This window comes from Oncorhynchus clarkii, chromosome 20, assembly GCF_045791955.1.
Source record: "Oncorhynchus clarkii lewisi isolate Uvic-CL-2024 chromosome 20, UVic_Ocla_1.0, whole genome shotgun sequence".
Taxonomy (NCBI): domain Eukaryota; kingdom Metazoa; phylum Chordata; class Actinopteri; order Salmoniformes; family Salmonidae; genus Oncorhynchus; species Oncorhynchus clarkii.
Genome location: NC_092166.1, coordinates 30483610 through 30502511, shown reverse-complemented (window position 1 = coordinate 30502511; position 18902 = coordinate 30483610).

The following is an 18902-nucleotide window of genomic DNA, read 5'->3' as shown; positions in this document are numbered from 1 at the left end:
AGGTCCGCAATTCACGTCTCAATTTTGGAGGGAGTTTTGCCGTTTGATTGGGGCTTCCGTCAGTCTCTCTTCCGGCTTTCACCCCCAGTCTAACGGTCAAGCAGAACGGGCCAATCAGACTATTGGTCGCATCTTACGCAGTCTTTCTTTTCGTAACCCTGCGTCTTGGTCAGAACAGCTCCCCTGGGCAGAATACGCCCACAACTCGCTTCCTTCGTCTGCGACCGGGCTATCTCCTTTTCAGAGTAGCCTCGGGTACCAGCCTCCGCTGTTCTCATCTCAGTTCGCCGAGTCCAGCGTCCCCTCCGCTCAGGCTTTTGTCCAACGTTGCGAGCGCACCTGGAAGAGGGTCAGGTCTGCACTTTGCCGTTATAGGACGCAGACTGTGAGGGCTGCTAATAAGCGTAGAACTAAGAGTCCTAGATATTGTCGCGGTCAGAGAGTTTGGCTCTCCACTCAGAACCTTCCCCTTAAGACGGCTTCTCGCAAGTTGACCCCGCGGTTCATTGGTCCGTTCCGTATTTCTCGGGTCATTAATCCTGTCGCAGTTCGACTTCTTCTTCCGCGATACCTTCGTCGCGTCCACCCGGTCTTCCATGTCTCCTGCATCAAGCCCGTCCTTCGCGCCCCCGCTCGTCTTCCCCCCCCCCCCCCCATCCTTGTCGAGGGCGCACCCATCTACAGGGTCCGTAGAATTTTGGACATGCGTCCTCGGGGCCGTGGTCACCAGTACCTCGTAGATTGGGAGGGGTACGGTCCTGAGGAGAGGAGTTGGGTTCCCTCTCGGGACGTGCTGGACCGTGCGCTGATCGAGGATTTCCTCCGTTGCCGCCAGGTTTCCTCCTCGAGTGCGCCAGGAGGCGCTCGGTGAGTGGGGGGGTACTGTCATGTACTGTCATGTTGTGTCTTGTCTCTGTCCTTTCCCTTCATCCTGTCTCCCTCTGCTGGTCGTTGTTAGGTTACCTTTTCTCCCCCTCTTTCCCCCAGCTGTGCCTTGTCTCCTCCTAACCACCTCGTCACCCCTTTTCCCACCTGTTCCCTTTTTCCCTCTGATTAGGTCCCTATATCTCTCTCTGTTCCTGCTCCTGTCCTTGTCGGATTCTTGTTTGTTGTGTTTCATGCCTGAGCCACTATCGTCATGTTTGCTGTAACCTTGTCCTGTCCTGTCGGAATCTGCCGGTCTATCTGAGCCTACCTATGTTTGGTTATTAAAGAAGCTCTGTTTAAGTTAGTTCGCTTTTGGGTCCTCATTCACTCACCATAACAATACCAACTCCTGGATTGAGTTCAGTTTAATTTAGATTTCTTTGGAGAAATATTTTCTTGTTAGTTTGTCCTTTTTGCTTAATTTGCCAACATTCTTTTCTATCCTAACCACTGCTACCATTACTATCCTTATTTTGTAAATGAAACCACCATTTTTGCATCCCATTGCCTCATTCCTGCCTGCTGCATGCCCTTATTAAGACTGCAAGACACACTTACATTTTCACATTGTCGGAATAAGACATGGACCATTTATTGTACATTATCAAACCATAAATTATATGAAACACAAAGAAAAAATACTTTGGAGTACCTTAAATTATATAATGTGCAGAAAACCCAATTAATCACTTTCGTTCATTGAAGTTGATGGGTCACTTATAACAAAACCTTTCAATATACTCCTAGGTATAAAATCAGATGGTCAATTATCATGGTCAAGTAATATTGCTAAAGTTGTGGTGAAGATGGGGAGGGGTATACTGTATCTGTTATGCAAAGATGTTCTGCATTTTTGACACACATCAACTGTGCTAGTTGTTCAGGCTCTGGTCTTGTCCCATCTTGATTTCTGTCTGGTAATATGGTCAAGTGCAGTAAAGAAAGACCTAGAAAAATGGCTCAAAACAGAGCAGCATGTCTTGCCCTGAACTGCACATACAGAACTAACATCAACAACATGCACGCTAGTCTTTCCTGCTTGAGGGTTGATGAGAGATTAACTGCATCAAGTATTTATATATATATATATATATATGCATATTATTATGTTGAAATGTCCAAATTGTCTGTATAATCAATTTACATATGGCTCTTACAGACATACCTACCCCAAAAGACATGCCACCGGGTGTCTTTTTACAGTCCCCAAATCCAAAATAAATTCAAGGCCATGATCACATGGAACTCCCTTCCAGCTCAAATTACTCAAGCAAACAGCAAAATGAGCTTTAAAAAACAAATAAAACAACACAACACCTCTCCCTTATCTGACCTAGTTGTAATGTATGTAAATTGGTAAGTGTTTTTGTCCGTAATGTTTGTTTTTGCTATGTGTCAAACCCGAGGCAGACTAGCTATCGCCATTGACGTCGGCTCATGGGGAGCCCAATAAAATAAAATAATTGTAATTCCATAGTCGGAGTTTATTTTCTCTCGCTTCTGCTACAATAATGGCCGCCATTGATTTCACCAAATGTTGAGTAATTGTTTTGTGGTTGCGTCATATTTGTTTGCGTACTTAACATTGAAACTTGCATCGATGCATTCTTTAAAATATGTACAAACATAGTACGCATTCGAGAAGTACCCTCTGGTCTCTGTTTCGTATACTTAGATTTTTACTCATACTCCGACTCTCCCGTCCAATATGAGTGTTCGGAGCACGGCAGTATGCATTTGGTAAAAAATTCTTTATGTTCCTTATTATTTACTTAGTATTATCAAACTTCATCCAGATATTACACTGTTGATGTGTATGGAGTAGAAAATCACTTTGCTTGCATTCGCCAAACAATAACACCAGTGTTACTGTAACAGAATGTGTATACTGAAGTAAAGGTTATAGCCAAGAGAGGAGGAAGTTGTGGCTTGTTAGAACACAGCGATGGTTATAATTTCAGTGGTGCTCATGAGGATCCCCATAACAATTCTATTGTCAATGTGGCCCACCTCAAACATATTGTAACATAGGAACCCCTCATGTGATCAATGTGTGATAGGGCCCTGAGCACAGGAGTAGACTAAAATGAACCTCTGGGCTTTCTGTACATTATAATCATTTATTTTCCATTCCATTGTTTGCTTAGCTTGTAATTGTAGTTGGTTACATAAACATGAGTTTATTTTTTTTACAATTTCATCCACATCCTCCCTTTATGTCAATATTACAATATTGCCAGCTTGCTCGGCCTCTGCTTGGTTCAGGCTATGTGCTTGGCCTGCATCACACAGCCCAGGAGTCCTCAGTCCTGTAAGACACATGAAACACATACAGTAGGTTGTTGAATTGTCATTATGTCTGTCATGGATCTTGCCCATACATGACTGTTGAGCTGTTCTCAATTTAGCCCAGAGAACTGAGAATCAGGTAGGGATTCCTGCTCTCTGTATACAGTCAAGACAATGCTGTCGGGTTCCTACCCACATCAACACCCGGGTCAGGGCCACCCATGATTGTGCAGCCTTGTCATAGTCCTGACTCTACTTTACTTCACCTAGGTGGTGTAGGGATTTTCGGAGGGTTGGATAATCATGGGAGAGAGATTTTTGGGAGAGAGAGAATCCTGGGCGTGTGCGAGTTATGATGTTATTTACAGTGACATAGGCCTACTTTCACAATAAGCTACTCAAATAAATGTGTACACCGCATTTTTTCTGGAAAATCTTCGGTGAGGATTGATTGTTTTGTCTGTTGACTCCTGAAACACAGACACAAAAGGGGAGTAAGTGAATAGACACATTGTAAGATTGTCTGTCTGTCATGGATCAATGTACAGCCTAAATTCTATGAACTTGACAATGGCATACTCAAACATTCTCAGTGGAGAGGAAAGTGTCTGTCTGGCCATGGTTTTACTTCTGTGGCCATGCAGAGCAGAGGGGGATGGCAAATAGGCAACTACAATATTAGTTCTCACATTTGGTGATTGTTGGACAGGACAGAATGTTACTCTGCTAAACACAGAAGTGCACAAATTGAGGGATGAACACATTTCACTAGCTACATACATCCAATCTCTCAACTTTGAGCAAGCTAGCTAGCTACAGAAACTAAAACCAAAACTGAAAGGAGTCTCTACAGTAATAAACCTAGCTGTCAAAGGGGATGTGCTGACTGGCCAATGTGATACACAATGCTGCAAAATAATATCAAAACTTGCAAAGGACAAGACATAATTATGACGCAACTTTGCGTTTGCTGACAAAGCTAAGCCGATGCGGTAGTGTTAGTATTGGTAAAACAGTGGTTTACTCACTGAGTTATAAATTAACTTAATTCACATGGATTTACTTCACTGCACAGTTAGATATGCTAGCTATAGCTAGCTAGCCAGACAGCCAAACTTGTATAGTTAGCGAGCAACTGCTACTTGCTAGCTAGCCAGCTAGCTGCACGCATACTGTAGCGCCACCATGCACAATGTGTCTCCAGAAACAATGAGGTGTCCCAGCTGTGTTGACATTTCTCCGATCCACTTCATCCACTCATCAGAATAAAATAGCTACAGTGGCTTGCGAAAGTATTCACCCCCTTGTCATTTTTACTATTTTGTTGCCTTACAACCTGGAATCTAAATAGATTTTATGGGGGTTTGTATCATTTTATTTACACAACATGCCTACCACTTTTGAAGATGCAAAATATTTTTTATTGTGAAACAAACAAAAAATATGACAAAAAAAAACAGAAAACTTGAGCGTGAATAACTATTCATACCCCACAGTCAATACTTTGTAGAGACACCTTTTTTCAGCAATTACAGCTGCAAGTCCTTTGGGGTATGTCTCTGTGAGCTTGGTACATCTAGCCACTGGGGTTTTTGCCCATTCTTCAAGGCAAAACTGCTCCAGCTCCTTCAAGTTGGATGGGTTCCACAGGTGTACAGCAATCTTTAAGTCATACCACAGATTCCCAATTGGATTGAGCTCTGGGCTTTGACTAGGCCATTCCAAGACATTTACTGTAAATGTTTCCCCTTAAACCACGAGTTTTTCTGTAGCAGTTTGCTTAAGGTAATTGTCCTGTTGGAAGGTGAACCTCCGTCCCAGTCTCAAATCTCTGGAAGACTGAAATAGGTTTCCCTCAAGAATTTCCCTGTATTTAGTGCCATTCATCATTCCTTCAATTCTGACCAGTTTCCCAGTCCCAGCCAATGAAAACATCCCCACAGCATGATGCTGCCACCACCATGCTTCACTGTGGGGATGCTGTTCTCGGGAGGATGCGAGGTGTTGGGTTTGCGCCAGACAGCATTTTCCTTGATGGCCAAAAAGCTTCATTTTTTTGACCAGAGTACCTTCTTCCATATGTTTGGGGAGTTTCCCATATGCCTTTTGGCAAACACCAAATGTGTTTGCTTATTTTGTTCTTTAAGCAATGGCTTTTTCTGGCCGCTCTCCCGTAAAGCCCAGTTATTTGGAGTGTACATCACAAAGTGGTCCTATGAACAGATACTCCAATCTCCGCTGTGGAGCTTTGCAGCTCTTTCAGGGTTATCTTTGGTCTCTTTGTTGCCTCTCTGATTAATTCCCTCCTTGCCTGGACCTTGAGTTTTGATGGGCGGACCTCTCTTGGCAGGTTTGTTGTGGTGCCATATTCTTTCCATTTTTAAATAACAAATTTAATGGTGCTCCTTGGGATGTTCAAAATTTCGGATATTTTTTATAAGCCAACTCTGATTTGTACTTCTCCACAACTTTGTCCCTGACCTGTTTGGAGCATTCCTCTTCATGGTGCCGCTTGCTTGGTGGTGCCCCTTACTTAGTGGTGTTGCAGAACTTCAGAACTGGTGTATATATACTGAGATCATGTGACAGATCATGTGACACTTAGATTGCACACAGGTGGACTTTATTTAACTAATTATGTGACTTCTGTAATTGTTGCACCAGATCTTATTTAGAGAATTCATAGCAAAGGGGGTGAATACATATGCACCACCACTTTTCCGTTTTTAATTCAAGTAAAGTAAAATAAAAGTAATTTTAAAGTTTTTTTTTTTCATTTGACTTCACCAATTTGGACTATTTTGTGTATGTCCATTACATCAAATCCCCCCCAAAAATCTATTTAAATTACAGGTTATAATGAAACAAAATAGGAAAAACCCCAAGGGGGTGGAATACTTTTGCAAGGCACTGGAATACTTTTGCAAGGCACTGTACTTTCTTACTTTAAGTTCCCACTTTGGATTTTCCACTTCAAGCCCAAATGTATCATACTTAGACTCAAATTCGACTTATTTTGCTAAGCTCTACGCATCGTATTACAGCAGAAAAAAGATTTTAGCTGGTGTGGGTGTTTAACGCATCTGTCTGGATGTCTGGGCAGGATATGGTAAATGACCTGATGTCTCATTACTGAATACCACTAAATATATATTCACTCTCTAGTATACATTTTACTGGTTCAGTAAGCAATATGCATTCTGCCTCCAAATGAAGTTCACAGAGAAAACTACAATTAAATCAGTTTAGTTGAGAGTTGCATGTTGTACCCTATTAATGTTTTCCCTAACCATATTAAAATTGCTGCATATTTGGATATAATCAAGTTATGGTGCCAGGCTATCGGCTACAGCTGACCTCCAAAAAGCATGTGAGGAAAATGGTTGTTAGGTAAAAATATATTATTGATGGGTAAAGAACTCAACAGAATAGGCTGCCATAATAACTTAATGAAATAATCAGGTTGTTTGAAACACATAGTATTTTTTACAGCTTGGGGGAAGATTCAGAGATTCCCTGTCCGGCTTGGATCTTATTTCCTGTTTCTTCATTTCACATTGGGAGATCAGAGTGGTGAGCTGCCAAGGCAATACGTATTGCCTTCATATGAGATTGAGTTGACCTAGGTCCTCATTCCCTGGAGGTGTGACTCAACTATTGTTCTGTGGTGTTCAGAGAGAGTGTCCCACCACCTCGTTTTTTTGTTCTGGAACAATAATGAAATCATAATTAGAGGATAAGCCAAAGCATTATGTTGTAATTAAGGGTTTATTACCATCTATTACCTCATATTTCTGTGGTAGAGAAATAATGCCAAAACAAAGCATTAGAGGGGATGAGGGATGAAGGAAACTGGCGGACCATGAGCTTTTACTGTAACTTAATGTATATTGGAAACATATGTACACTGAGGTCCGGAATTATTGACACACTTGATAAAGATGAACAAAAATGACTGTAAAATAAACAAGTAAATTACTGAACAATATTGTATTCTCCAAAAAAATAGGGACATTATATTCCTTTTTAATAATAAATTTGCTCAGAGAAAGGTATTTTGTTTAACAAGTCACCCTTTTATTTTTCTAAAAAGGAATGGGTCAAAATTGTTGACATCCCTGCTTTCAATAACTCACCTTGAGAGGATAATGACACTGAGCCTTTAAAAAAAATGAGTTAGAGAACACATTAGGAGGGATCTTTGACCATTCCTGCATACAGAATCCTTCCAAATCTTTGATATCCTTCTTCTGCATTTATGGACTGCCCTCTTCAAATCAAACCACAGATTTTCCATTGGTTTCAAGTCCGGAGATCGAGATGGCCATTGCAAAGTGTTGATTTTGTTTCCATAACCATTTATTTGTGGATTTTGCGATGTGCTTTAGGTTACTGTCTTGCTGGAAGATACATTTGCGGCCAAGTTTCAGCATCCTGTCAGAGGCAACCAGGTTTAAAAAAATATCTCGGTACTGGGCAAAGTTCATGATGCCGTTGATCTTAAAAAGGGCACCAGGACTGCTACCTTTTTTAGAAAAAAAAGATTACTTGTTAAACAAAATATCTTTCTCTGAGCACTCTAGACCACCTTTACTCCACACACAGAGATGCGTACAAACCTCTCTCACCCTCCATTTGGCAAATCTGACCATAATTGTATCCTCCTGATTCCTTCCTACAAGCAAAAACTAAAGCAGGTAGTACCAGTAACTCGCTCAATACGGAAGTTGGTCAGATGACGCAGATGCTTAAGTACAGGACTATTTTGCTAGCACAGACTGGCTTCATCAATAAGTGCATCGATGATGTCGTCCCCACAGTGACCGTACGTACATACCTCAACTAGAAGCCATGGATTACTGGCTAAATCTGCACTGAACTAAAGAGTAGAGCTGCCGCTTTCAAGGAGCGGGACTTTAACCTGGACGCTTATAAGAAATTGTGCTATGCCCTCAGACAAAAGATCAAACAGGCAAAGCATCAATACAGGACTAAGATTGAATCCTACTACACTGTCTCCGACATTCGTCGGATGTGGCAGAGCTTGCGAACTATTATGGACTAAAAAAAGAAAAGCCCAGCCACGAGCTGCTTAGTGGCACGAGCCTACCAGACGAGCTAAATTACTTCTATGCGTGCTTTGAGGCAAGCAACACTGAAGCACACATAAGAGCACCAGCTGTTGTGGACAAGTGTGTGATCACGCTCTCTGTTGCCGATCTGAGTAAGACCTTTAAACAGGCAAGATGTATACTCAGAGCATGCGCTGACCAACTGGCAAGTGTCTTCACTGATATTTTCAACCTGTCCCTGACCAAGTCTGTAATAACTACATGTTTCAAGCCGACCAACATAGTCCCTGTGCCCAAGAATGCCAAGGTAACCTGCCTAAATGACTACCGACCCGTAGGACTCACATCTGTAGCCATGAAGTGTTTTGAAAGGTTGGTCATGGCTCACATCAACACCATCATTCCAGAATCCCTAGACCCACTCCAATTCACATACTGCCCCAACAGATCCACAATCTCTATTGCAATCTACACTGCCCTTTCCCACCTGGACAAAAGGAACACCTACGTGAGAATGCTGTTCATTGACTACAGTTCAATGAGTGTGCAAAGCTGTCATCAATGCAAAGGGTGGCTACTTTGAAGAATCTGTAAAATATATTTGGATTTGATCACTTTTTTGGTTACTACATGATTACATGTGTTATTTCATAGTGTTGATGGCTTCACTATTACTCAAAAAAAAATAATAGTAAAAACAAAGAAAAACCCTGTAGGTGTGTCCAAACTTTTGACTGGTACTGTACATTGGGGTGGTGAGATGCTCCATTACAGGTGGATGCAAAATCTGTGACTGTGAATCTGTTGACAATTTCTGTGGCAGAGACATAACTCTCCACCATTTATAATAGATATGGACTGGATGGTATCTTACTCCAAATCAACAGTCCCTCACAGCATGTCCCAAGACTGTAACGACCGTTGGTGGAAGAAGGTGAGGACCAAAGCGCAGCACATGTTTGTCGTTTATTAAATAGAACTGAACACTAAATACAACATAAGAACAACCGAAACAGCTCCATCAGGTACAAAACAGAAAGCAACTACACACAAAACCCACGTGGGCAAGAGCTACCTAAGTATGGTTCTCAATCAGAGACAACGATAGACAGCTGTCCCTGATTGAGAAACATACCCGGCCAAAAACAAAGAAATACAAAAACATAGAAAAAGGAACATAGAATGCCCACCCTAGTCACACCCTGCCCTAACCAAAATAGAGAATAAAAGCCTCTCTACGTCCAGGGCATGACAAAGACAATTACTTACTCACATTTCCTTTTCACTTTATGTGTGGTAGGCTACAGGCAAGCTTCTATAAAAATATGCTTTGACTCAGTACTTTTTTTTACCACATGAATAGGCCAGTTTTCTAATAAAGTGATACTGTAGTTATTTGCCTATCTGTTCTAATGAGTAAGCAGTATGATTTACAGTTGTGATCTTACAGTAGGTACTTAGCTACTGACCCTGACCGATGTAAAATGTCTTTGAATTTGTCATCTGAATGTGTTGACATTCTAACAATGCAAGAGAACTGACATAGATGGATTACAGATGCTCCTCTAACAAAACCATTTGATGAACCAATGGTGTCAGACATTTAGCTTATTCTTCCTCTCCCTTTTTGTCCGGAGAAAAGCCTCAATTTGTTGCGGCATGGACTTTACAAGGTGTCAAAAGCATTCCACAGGGATGCTGGCTTACGTTGACTCCAATGCTTTCCACAGTTGTGTCAAATTGGCTGGATGTCCTTTGGGTGGTGGACTATTCTTGATACACACGCAAAACTGTTAAGCATGAAAAACCCTGCAGCCTTGCAGTTCTTGACACAAACCAATGCATTTGCTGTGGGTTTTGGTTGTGTTTCAGACTATTTTGTGCCAAAAGAAATTCATTGTAAATCATGTATTGTGTCATTTTGGAGTCACTTTTATTGTAAATTAAAATAGAATATGTTTCTAAACACTTCTATGATCATGTGAATGCTACCACAGATAGTCCTGAATAAATCCTGAATAATGATGAGTGAGATAAAATCACCTGCTGGACGAATTTGGCCCGCAGTCCGCGTTTTGGGGAACCCTGATGTAGAGGATGCGTACAGTAGGCTACTAGGAAAAAAATAATAAAATTTGACATGTTTCTGGAACATTTTACTCCTCCTATGCATTATGTGTCGATAGCAAATACAGTTAAAGATGTTGGCAGAAATTAATTGGCAACACTCAGAAATCGGTTGAATGTGGAGATTGTGTGGAAAGGGTGACAAAATATGTCGTTTTAGAGTCGTGGTTTAATCTAAAGCAAGAGTGCGCGGACCAATGAGATCCTTTCATGCGCCTGTCTAATACCTGCCTCTTTCCACCCCCACTTTTCATCCACATTACTCACGACTGATTTCGAGCCGCTGTCGTCAACATTTGGAGCCGCGTTGAATATTAGGGATAACTCTTTGAAAGGAAGCTGCCTTTTTAGATGTAGGTGGTTCTGAAATAGGTGAAATGAATCAGTTTGTTTTCTCTCAAATAGCGTAAGTGTGATCTTGGTAGGCGAGTTGGCGTTTTCCTTGGACTGTCTAAATCACCATGCGTAAATCGCGTTACGTTTTGGGATTTGATACATCCACATAGACTGGTATAACTGAAGCTAAACTTTTTATAGTTCGATACAATGTATAGATTGATCATTAGTGTGAATGGGCCAACTATTCTTTTCCGAAATTAATGTCTGGGGGGACAGCCAACGATAAGATGTTTCGCCAAAGCAAGAATCTTATTAGGAAAAGTTCAGAATTTTATGACTGACGTGACGTGACGCTTTGTCTTGAGATGCATTTTGTATGCTAAAATCCGTCATTATAAGCAAGCGTCTTCTGTGAAATTATCATCTAATGAATTTGGCGATAGTTATTTAGTGTGATAGAGGACATGATGAGCCATGCGTTTGTGCACTATATGCAAATTAATTTAGTATTTTAATAAGTTAGCTACATCTTTTCGTATGAGTTTGACCACTTACCAATTAACATTTGGACAGAGTTAGTGAGAAGGAACGTTTGGGGTATGGCATAAAGGCGCACAGCTCCATACTGAAGTGTTTAAGTTAGTCTGAAGGACTAAAAAGACCTAAAAATACCGCGCTGGTTTCTTCTCCACAAAGAATCATTTGAACTTCCCACCGCAGAACGAGAGCGACATAAATAGTTCTGACATGTGGATGTAATTTCAGAAGAAGAAAAAAAACAGACAGACGCAGAGAAATAAAGTGAGCGGGCTCAATTTGAACGTGTTGCGGATTTAAAAAGAGGGAGGGAAAGCGAAGAGATTATAGTTATGATTTTACAAGCCACTATCAAGCCCATAATGAGAGGACAGATGGAGTGAAACATGACTAGCGCTTTTGGAGACAGTTAAAAGTAGATGAAGTAATTTTAACTGAAGCATCAACCTCTGTAAAAATTGCTTTCTGAAACGGGATGGGAGCCACTCTAGTGTTCCACAGTTTGGGCTTTCTTCTCTTCAGCTTGGTCCTAAGTCGTGTCTGTCTGGTAAGTCATTTTCATTATAGAACATGTTCTGCATGTCATCTGTGTATGTAGGCGGCTAACTTCACTCACCCTTACGAAAAAAAGATTGCCGTCAGAGTGCAGAATAACTGCAGTACTTTGCAGTATACCTAGAGTATTCTGCAAATACTGCGTCCAAAATCTTTACAGCAGTAATTTTGCCGTGTAACTGTAGTTAGTGTTCTGCAATTACTGGGTCCAAAATACCACAGTAGACTGCAGTTGCTGCACTTCTACTGCAGTTTCAAAACTGCAATATTTTTTTTGCTCCTGCTTTATGTCTATTCAGTCGTAACAGATTGAAGCTACTTTACTAACTGGGCTTTATCTTTTGAAATATTTCTGAATTTCATTGAACATCCAGCCCATTATAGCTGGATCATTTTGACAGATGATCAACCATCTGAGTGAACTGTCTAGAGAATGCATTTTCATGAATAGTCAGTAATGGCACAAATAAAACGGACACATTCTTGAATATCTCTTCCCATAGCACAGGTAGCGCAAGAGTGCTTCAATAGACATTTTACCTGCAATATGATATCGTTAACTATTCTTCTGCCCTGAGGCAATGCAGTAGGCTCCCCACCCTCCACAGAGGATGCTGTGGATAGATGCCCACCCACTCATTGCATTGCATTCACTTATGGTTGTGCCATAAAGATAATAGGTCAGGTCATTCATTCTATGCGGTGCTATTTCCTTGAATTCATTCTATTAACACACCTCTTATAATGTAGACATTTACTTCATTATATGAAGAATAGTTTTTTTTTACTACGGTAGACTATACTGTGTGTCGTTTGAATAATGCATGAATCATACACGGAGCCCCATCAGACTGAGCGATAAGAGTGCTTGTGTTAAATCGCTATGCTAATCCTTAGCAATGTTGACATGTCTATACAGTACCTAAATACTTCATAGGTGGAGAGAGTCTAAATACAAATGTAGCTTTTTGTTACCATACTTTGCATCCGGCATGGTATCTATTATATTCATAATAACATGCATTCACTTGTAATTACTTGTAACTTCAGTGTGGCCCTTTCTGAGTTAGAATGTTAGTGTACATGTACCACAGAGGGTGCAAATGCTCATTAACATTTTATGTCTGTGTAATGTCATGCTCATGTAGGTATTTTATGTGGCTAGGTAATGCTAACTTATTTTGTAATGCCACAAGGTTGATGATGGTATTTACAAATGTCAGATAATGTCAGTATAACTGTAGCTCTACTCCATAGCCTACACAGTGGCCTTGCCGACAGCATTACAGGCAACTGCAATGGGCAGTTCTGGTCCTGGTTTTTCTGTGTTTTTTGGCTGAGTGTGTTGAGCATTCAAAAGGCAGTTGGCTGGGGCTGTCAGTGCCTTTCCCTAGTGATGTGGTACATCACTGTGCCGCAGTCACTGGACTGCTGGCCTCGTTGGTTTAGATGGCAAGGGAAAACAATTATAACATGGCTAACTGTGTATTTATAGCTGATTCAACATTCAGTCGTTAAAGGCTGTGTCTGTGAATTGTGTTTACCCTTACAGTTTTGATGTTTTGTTTGTGTTCTAAAAAGTTCCCTTTAAGAGTTTATTTTATTTTATAGTGTATGACCAAAGATGACAGATCCCCCCCCCCCCCCCCCCCCAGTTTATGAAGCCGGAGTAATGAACCACTGAGAACATCTATAAATGCATTAGGAATGTCTAAATCCTAACTAATCCAGTTAGTGTGTATCCTTCCATTAAAGCCAGACTTAGGTCTCATTTGCGTAATTTGTGATCTTGAAATACCAAACTGTCGGGGTGACAAACCCAGGCAAGACATAATGTAAACACACCCAGGCAAGACGTAATAACGTGCTCTGTCTGAGACTTCTCAAGCGGCCGCAGAGCCAGCCGCCCATGATCAGTCAGTATCAAGACAGCAGGTGTTCTCGTTTGCTTGTAGCCTATAACAAGCATGTAGACCACTATACTGTATTATAAAAAATTACAATTTATAAGTGGAGTCAGCGACGAACATTACAGCAGTAAAATGTAATTCTAATTTACATAGACAGGTTAAACAATATTGATCGCCAACTGCGGTGCTAAGGTAGCACTGTATCAGCTGGGATCAGCTATATGTTGCGGTGCAAACACTTGCCTGGAAAAGTCGACACTCAGAAACTATAGGGTTGAATTATAAAATAAATTAGACATCAAAAGGTTGCAATAGTAAATGCAACATCCAAGAGGAAAACAATTAGCTAGCTAGCAACTCCAGCAAAGTTTGCATGTAACTGCAATGTTCATTTGTTTGTGGGCTAAATCACCCACCGGTAGGCTATACACATTTTCAAACAATGTGTGTGTGGATCTGTTTGCTAGCCAGCTAAATTAGCTCCCGTAATTTCCAGACTATAAGCCGCTACTTTTTTCCCACGCTTTGAACCTTGCGGTTTATACAATGACGCGGCTAATTTATGGATTTTTCCCGCTTTCACAAGATTCATGCCGCCAAAAAACTGAGCACCGTCACATAATGTGACGTAAATTGAGCGCGCTCAAACTTCCCATCATTCTGATTACGGTAGTCATTTTGTCACCCTCATCATGGCAAAGACACGAAGAAATGCATATGATGCAGCTTTCAAATTGAAGGTGATCGATCTGGCTGTTGGAAAAAGAAATAGAGCTGCTGCACGGGAGATTGGCCTTAATGAGTCGATGATAAGACGTTGGAAACAGCAGCGTGAGGAACTGACTCAGTGCAAAAAGACAACAAAAGCTTTCAGAGGGAAGAAAAGCAGATGGCCCGAACTAGAAAATGAGCTTGAAGACTGGGACAACACACAGAGAGCAGACGGCCGAGGTGTTTCAACTGTGCAGATCCGACTAAAAGCCAAAATAATCGCCACCGCAATGAAGTTTGAGGATTTTAGAGGTGGACCATCGTGGTGTCTAAGATTTACGAGACGTAAAGGCCTGTCCATCAGGGTACGGACGAGTCTGTGTCAGCAGCTCCCTCCCGACTATGAGGAAAAAGTTTCAAACTTCCGCAAATTCACTGATGCAAAGATAGAGGAGCATTCCATCGGCCCGCACGACATCATAAATATGGATGAGGTTCCTCTGACGTTTGACCTGCCTCTCACTCGGACTGTCAACAGGAAAGGCGAATCATCCGTCACGCTGAAAACAACTGGGCATGAAAAAACGCACTTCACCTGTGTTCTGAGCTGCACGGCATTGGGAGAAAAGCTTCCACCAATGTTGATTTGTAAACGCATGATGATGCCAAAAGAGAAATTCCCGAGAGGAATTGTTATGAAAGTCAACAAGAAAGGATGGATGACGGAAGGCCTAATGCATGAATGGCATACGGAGTGTTACGGCAAGCGACCGGAAGATTCTTTCACAAGAACAAGGCATTGCTCGTGTTGGACAGCATGAGGGCCCACATAACAGATTCTGTGAAAGAAGCCATCAAGAGGACAAACTCAATTCCAGCTGTGATTCCTGGGGGCAGAACAAAGTATTTGCAGCCACTCGACATCAGTGTAAATCGTGCATTTAAGGTGGGGCTCCGTGTTCAGTGGGGGGCTTGGATGACAAGTGGGGAGAAATCCTTCACTAAAACGGGCCGCATGCGAAGAGCCACTTATGGTCAAGTCTGCCAGTGGGTCCTGACAGCGTGGAGCATTGTCAAAAAATCCACTATCATCAACGGGTTTTCGGAAGGCTGGACTGCTGCGTGTTGTTGAGGGCAGTTCAGCGGGGAATTCACCTCCGGATGAAAGTGATGAGAGCGACAATGAAAACGATTCAACATCGGATGAAGCAATTCTGAGGCTATTCAACTCCGACACAGTGCCAAGGAGGAGGAAGATGGTGACCAATGACTTTCTTGGTAGGCTATTGTTTAATTTCTGTTACAAGCCGTGTTTCGTTAAAGCCTATTTATTTTTGTTACAAGCCGTGTTTCGTTTAAAGGCTGTGTAAAGTTCATTTGTTTCAATGTACCGGTAGGCACCTGCGGCTTATAGACATGTGCGGCATATTTATGTACAAAATACATATTGTTTAATAATTTAATAATTTGTTTAATAATTATATTCAGGTGCGCTTAATAGTCCAGCAATTACGGTAATTCGTTTCTTCAATTACCAGTAGACAGAGCTGGCTTTCGTGCTTATTATCTATAGTGTCCAGTATGCGGGCACTGGTCGTGCTGAGGAGTCTCAAATATGGTCCAACTAGTAAGTGTTGCACTAGGAAAATATTCTCAATCCCTTGCTGAATGAAAATTGCCCACAATTCCAGTTTTCATTCAAAGTCTCAAGCAAAGCAACTTTGTAACAAGAGACCAAATCTGTGACCCTGCGCATAGTCAACTGTCGCACAGGCAGGCAGACACACTGACAGCCAGGAGCCAATATTATTTACTAATAAGACATGCATTTTTCAGCTAAATTACCCTTCTGTATCAGTCAATTCTCATTTATAATGAGTCTTGTTTGTAATGAGATTGAGATAGCTAGATATGTTTTGCTGTAGTCGTGGATGGATCAGAGGAACATAAATTATCAATAGGCCTATGTGTCATAATTACCTTGAGAAATCTGACCTGTAATTTGCAAACAAAGCTGTTGTACTTATAATTTGTGAAACCTTAATTTATCACTTTGAAGCGACCCAAATTACAAATTAATCCATCTATACATTGAGATATTAAAACCAGAAAAAAGTGACGTTTTATTTTGGACTTGCTAAATCTGGCTTTAAGCTGTACTTTGTCATTTGAAATCCTTTAAAACAAATGTATACTGATGGTGCTTGCTGTAGTTTACATACAGTACATGTATCCAGTAGTGGAAAAAGTGCCCAAATCATACTTGAGTAAAAGTAAAGATACCTTAATAGAAAATTACTCAGGTAAAAGGTGAAAGTCACATAGTAAAATACTAAAAGTAAAAGTCTAAAAGTATTTGGTTTTAAATATACTTAAGTATCAAAAGTAAATATAATTGCAAAAATATACTTAAGTCTCAAAAGTAAGTGTGAATCATTTCAAATTCTTTATATTAAACAAACCAGAAGGCTCAATTTTGTTTTTTAAATTTACAGTTATCCAGGGGCACACGCCAACACTCAGACAATTTACAAACAAAGCGTGTGTGTTTAGTGAGTCCGTCAGATCAGAGGCAGTATGGATGAACAGGGATGTTCTCTTGTTAAGTGCGTGAATTGGATAATTTTCATGTCCTTTTAAGCATTCAAAATCTAACGAGTACCTTTGGGTGCCAGGGAAAATGTATGGAGTAAAAAGTAACATTTATAGAAATGTAGTAAAGTAGAATTTGTAAAAAAAAAAAAAAAAAAAAGTAAAGTACCCCCCCAAAAAAACAACTTAAGTAGTACTTTAAAGTATTTTTATTTAAGTACTTTACACCACTGCATGTATCTATGGAGACATTGTCGTTCTGTTCTCACCCTGACACTTAGTTTAGTGACAATTCACAGACATGGCCAAAGCACTGCTGCCTGCCTAGTAGGATCGCCTTTCCTCAGCGTGAGTGATTCAGAATTTATTAAGAGGAAATGCTACTTTCAGGACCACTGTCGGTGTGCATCGCCATCCAATTCCTTCTGCATGACTGTGTTTTGTCTGTCTGATGACTTGCGCTTGTCATGTCTTCCCCCCAGAGTGAGAGTTAAACACAAAGTAGCCATGTCTGATGTGTGATTCAGTCAATATGTTTATTCAAAAAGCTAATTCAGTGTAAACACATTGATATAGACTTGTACATGCCGAGTCTTGAAAACCTGACGAGCTAGCTAAGTCATGGAAGCCTGACGAGCTAGCTGAGGCATCCTCGGTAGACTCGGCAACAGACGCTTGACCCGCCAACCGATTCTTGACACCCAATGTACCAGCTGAGGCATGAAAACCTGAAGCGTCCTTCGGTTTCCCCGGCAGTGGAACCCAGACCCGACGTCACCTCCAACACAAAAACAAAAAACATTCCCTAATGCTTCCCTTTGGTGAGGCGTTATTCTGTAACAATGGATGCTGAGAGTCGGGAAGCAAGTTCAGGGAGTGAATACATTTAATAAATAAATGAACATGAACAAAACAAGAAACACTAACAGCACACCGACATGAAACAGAAACAAGGGGAAGAAACCAAAGGGAGTGACATAAATAGATCAGGTAATCAAGGAGGTGATGGAGTCCAGGTAAGTGTCAATAAGCGCTGGTATGTGCCGATGGTGACTGGTGTGTGAAATAATCAGCAGTATGGTGACCTAGAGGCCAGAGAGGGAGTATACGTGACAGCTGTGGTTGCTGACACGTATATGGTTGAATCATCAGCATATGTGGACACACAGGATTTGTTTAGCGCGAGTGACATGCCATTGGTAAAAATAGAAACTAGAGGGTAGAGGGCCTAGAGAACTGCCCTGCGGTACACCATACCCTACATTTGACATTAGAGAAGCTTCCATTTATAGAAAACCCTCTGAGTTTTATTAGATGTATAGCTCTGAATCCACGATATGGCAGAGGTTGAAAAACCATGAAACATACGTTTTCTTAACAACAGGTTATGTTCAATAATATCAAGGGCTGCAGTACAGTTCCCTCAATGTTCTTATTGTCAATTTCCTTAAACCTATCATCAGTCATTTGTGTCAGTGCAGTACATGTTGAGTGCCCTTCTCTGTCGTGGAATTATTTTGGCTTCCCTCCTGGCCTTAGGACAAACGCCTTCCTCTAGATTTAGATTAAAGAAATGACAGATAAGAGTGGCTATAGAGTCTGCGATTGTCCTCAGTAGCCTTCCATCTAAGTTGTCAATGCCAGGAGGTTTGTCAATATTGATCGATAACAATAATACAGTATTTCCACCTCTTACCCTAACTTGACAAAATTCTAAAATAAAATGCATTCATTATTTCGTTTTTTTATGCATGAATACTATGGCTCACTGTTCATTGTTGGCATTTCCTGCTTAAGTTTGCCAATTAAGTCATCATTCAAATAATCGGCAACATCAAATGGT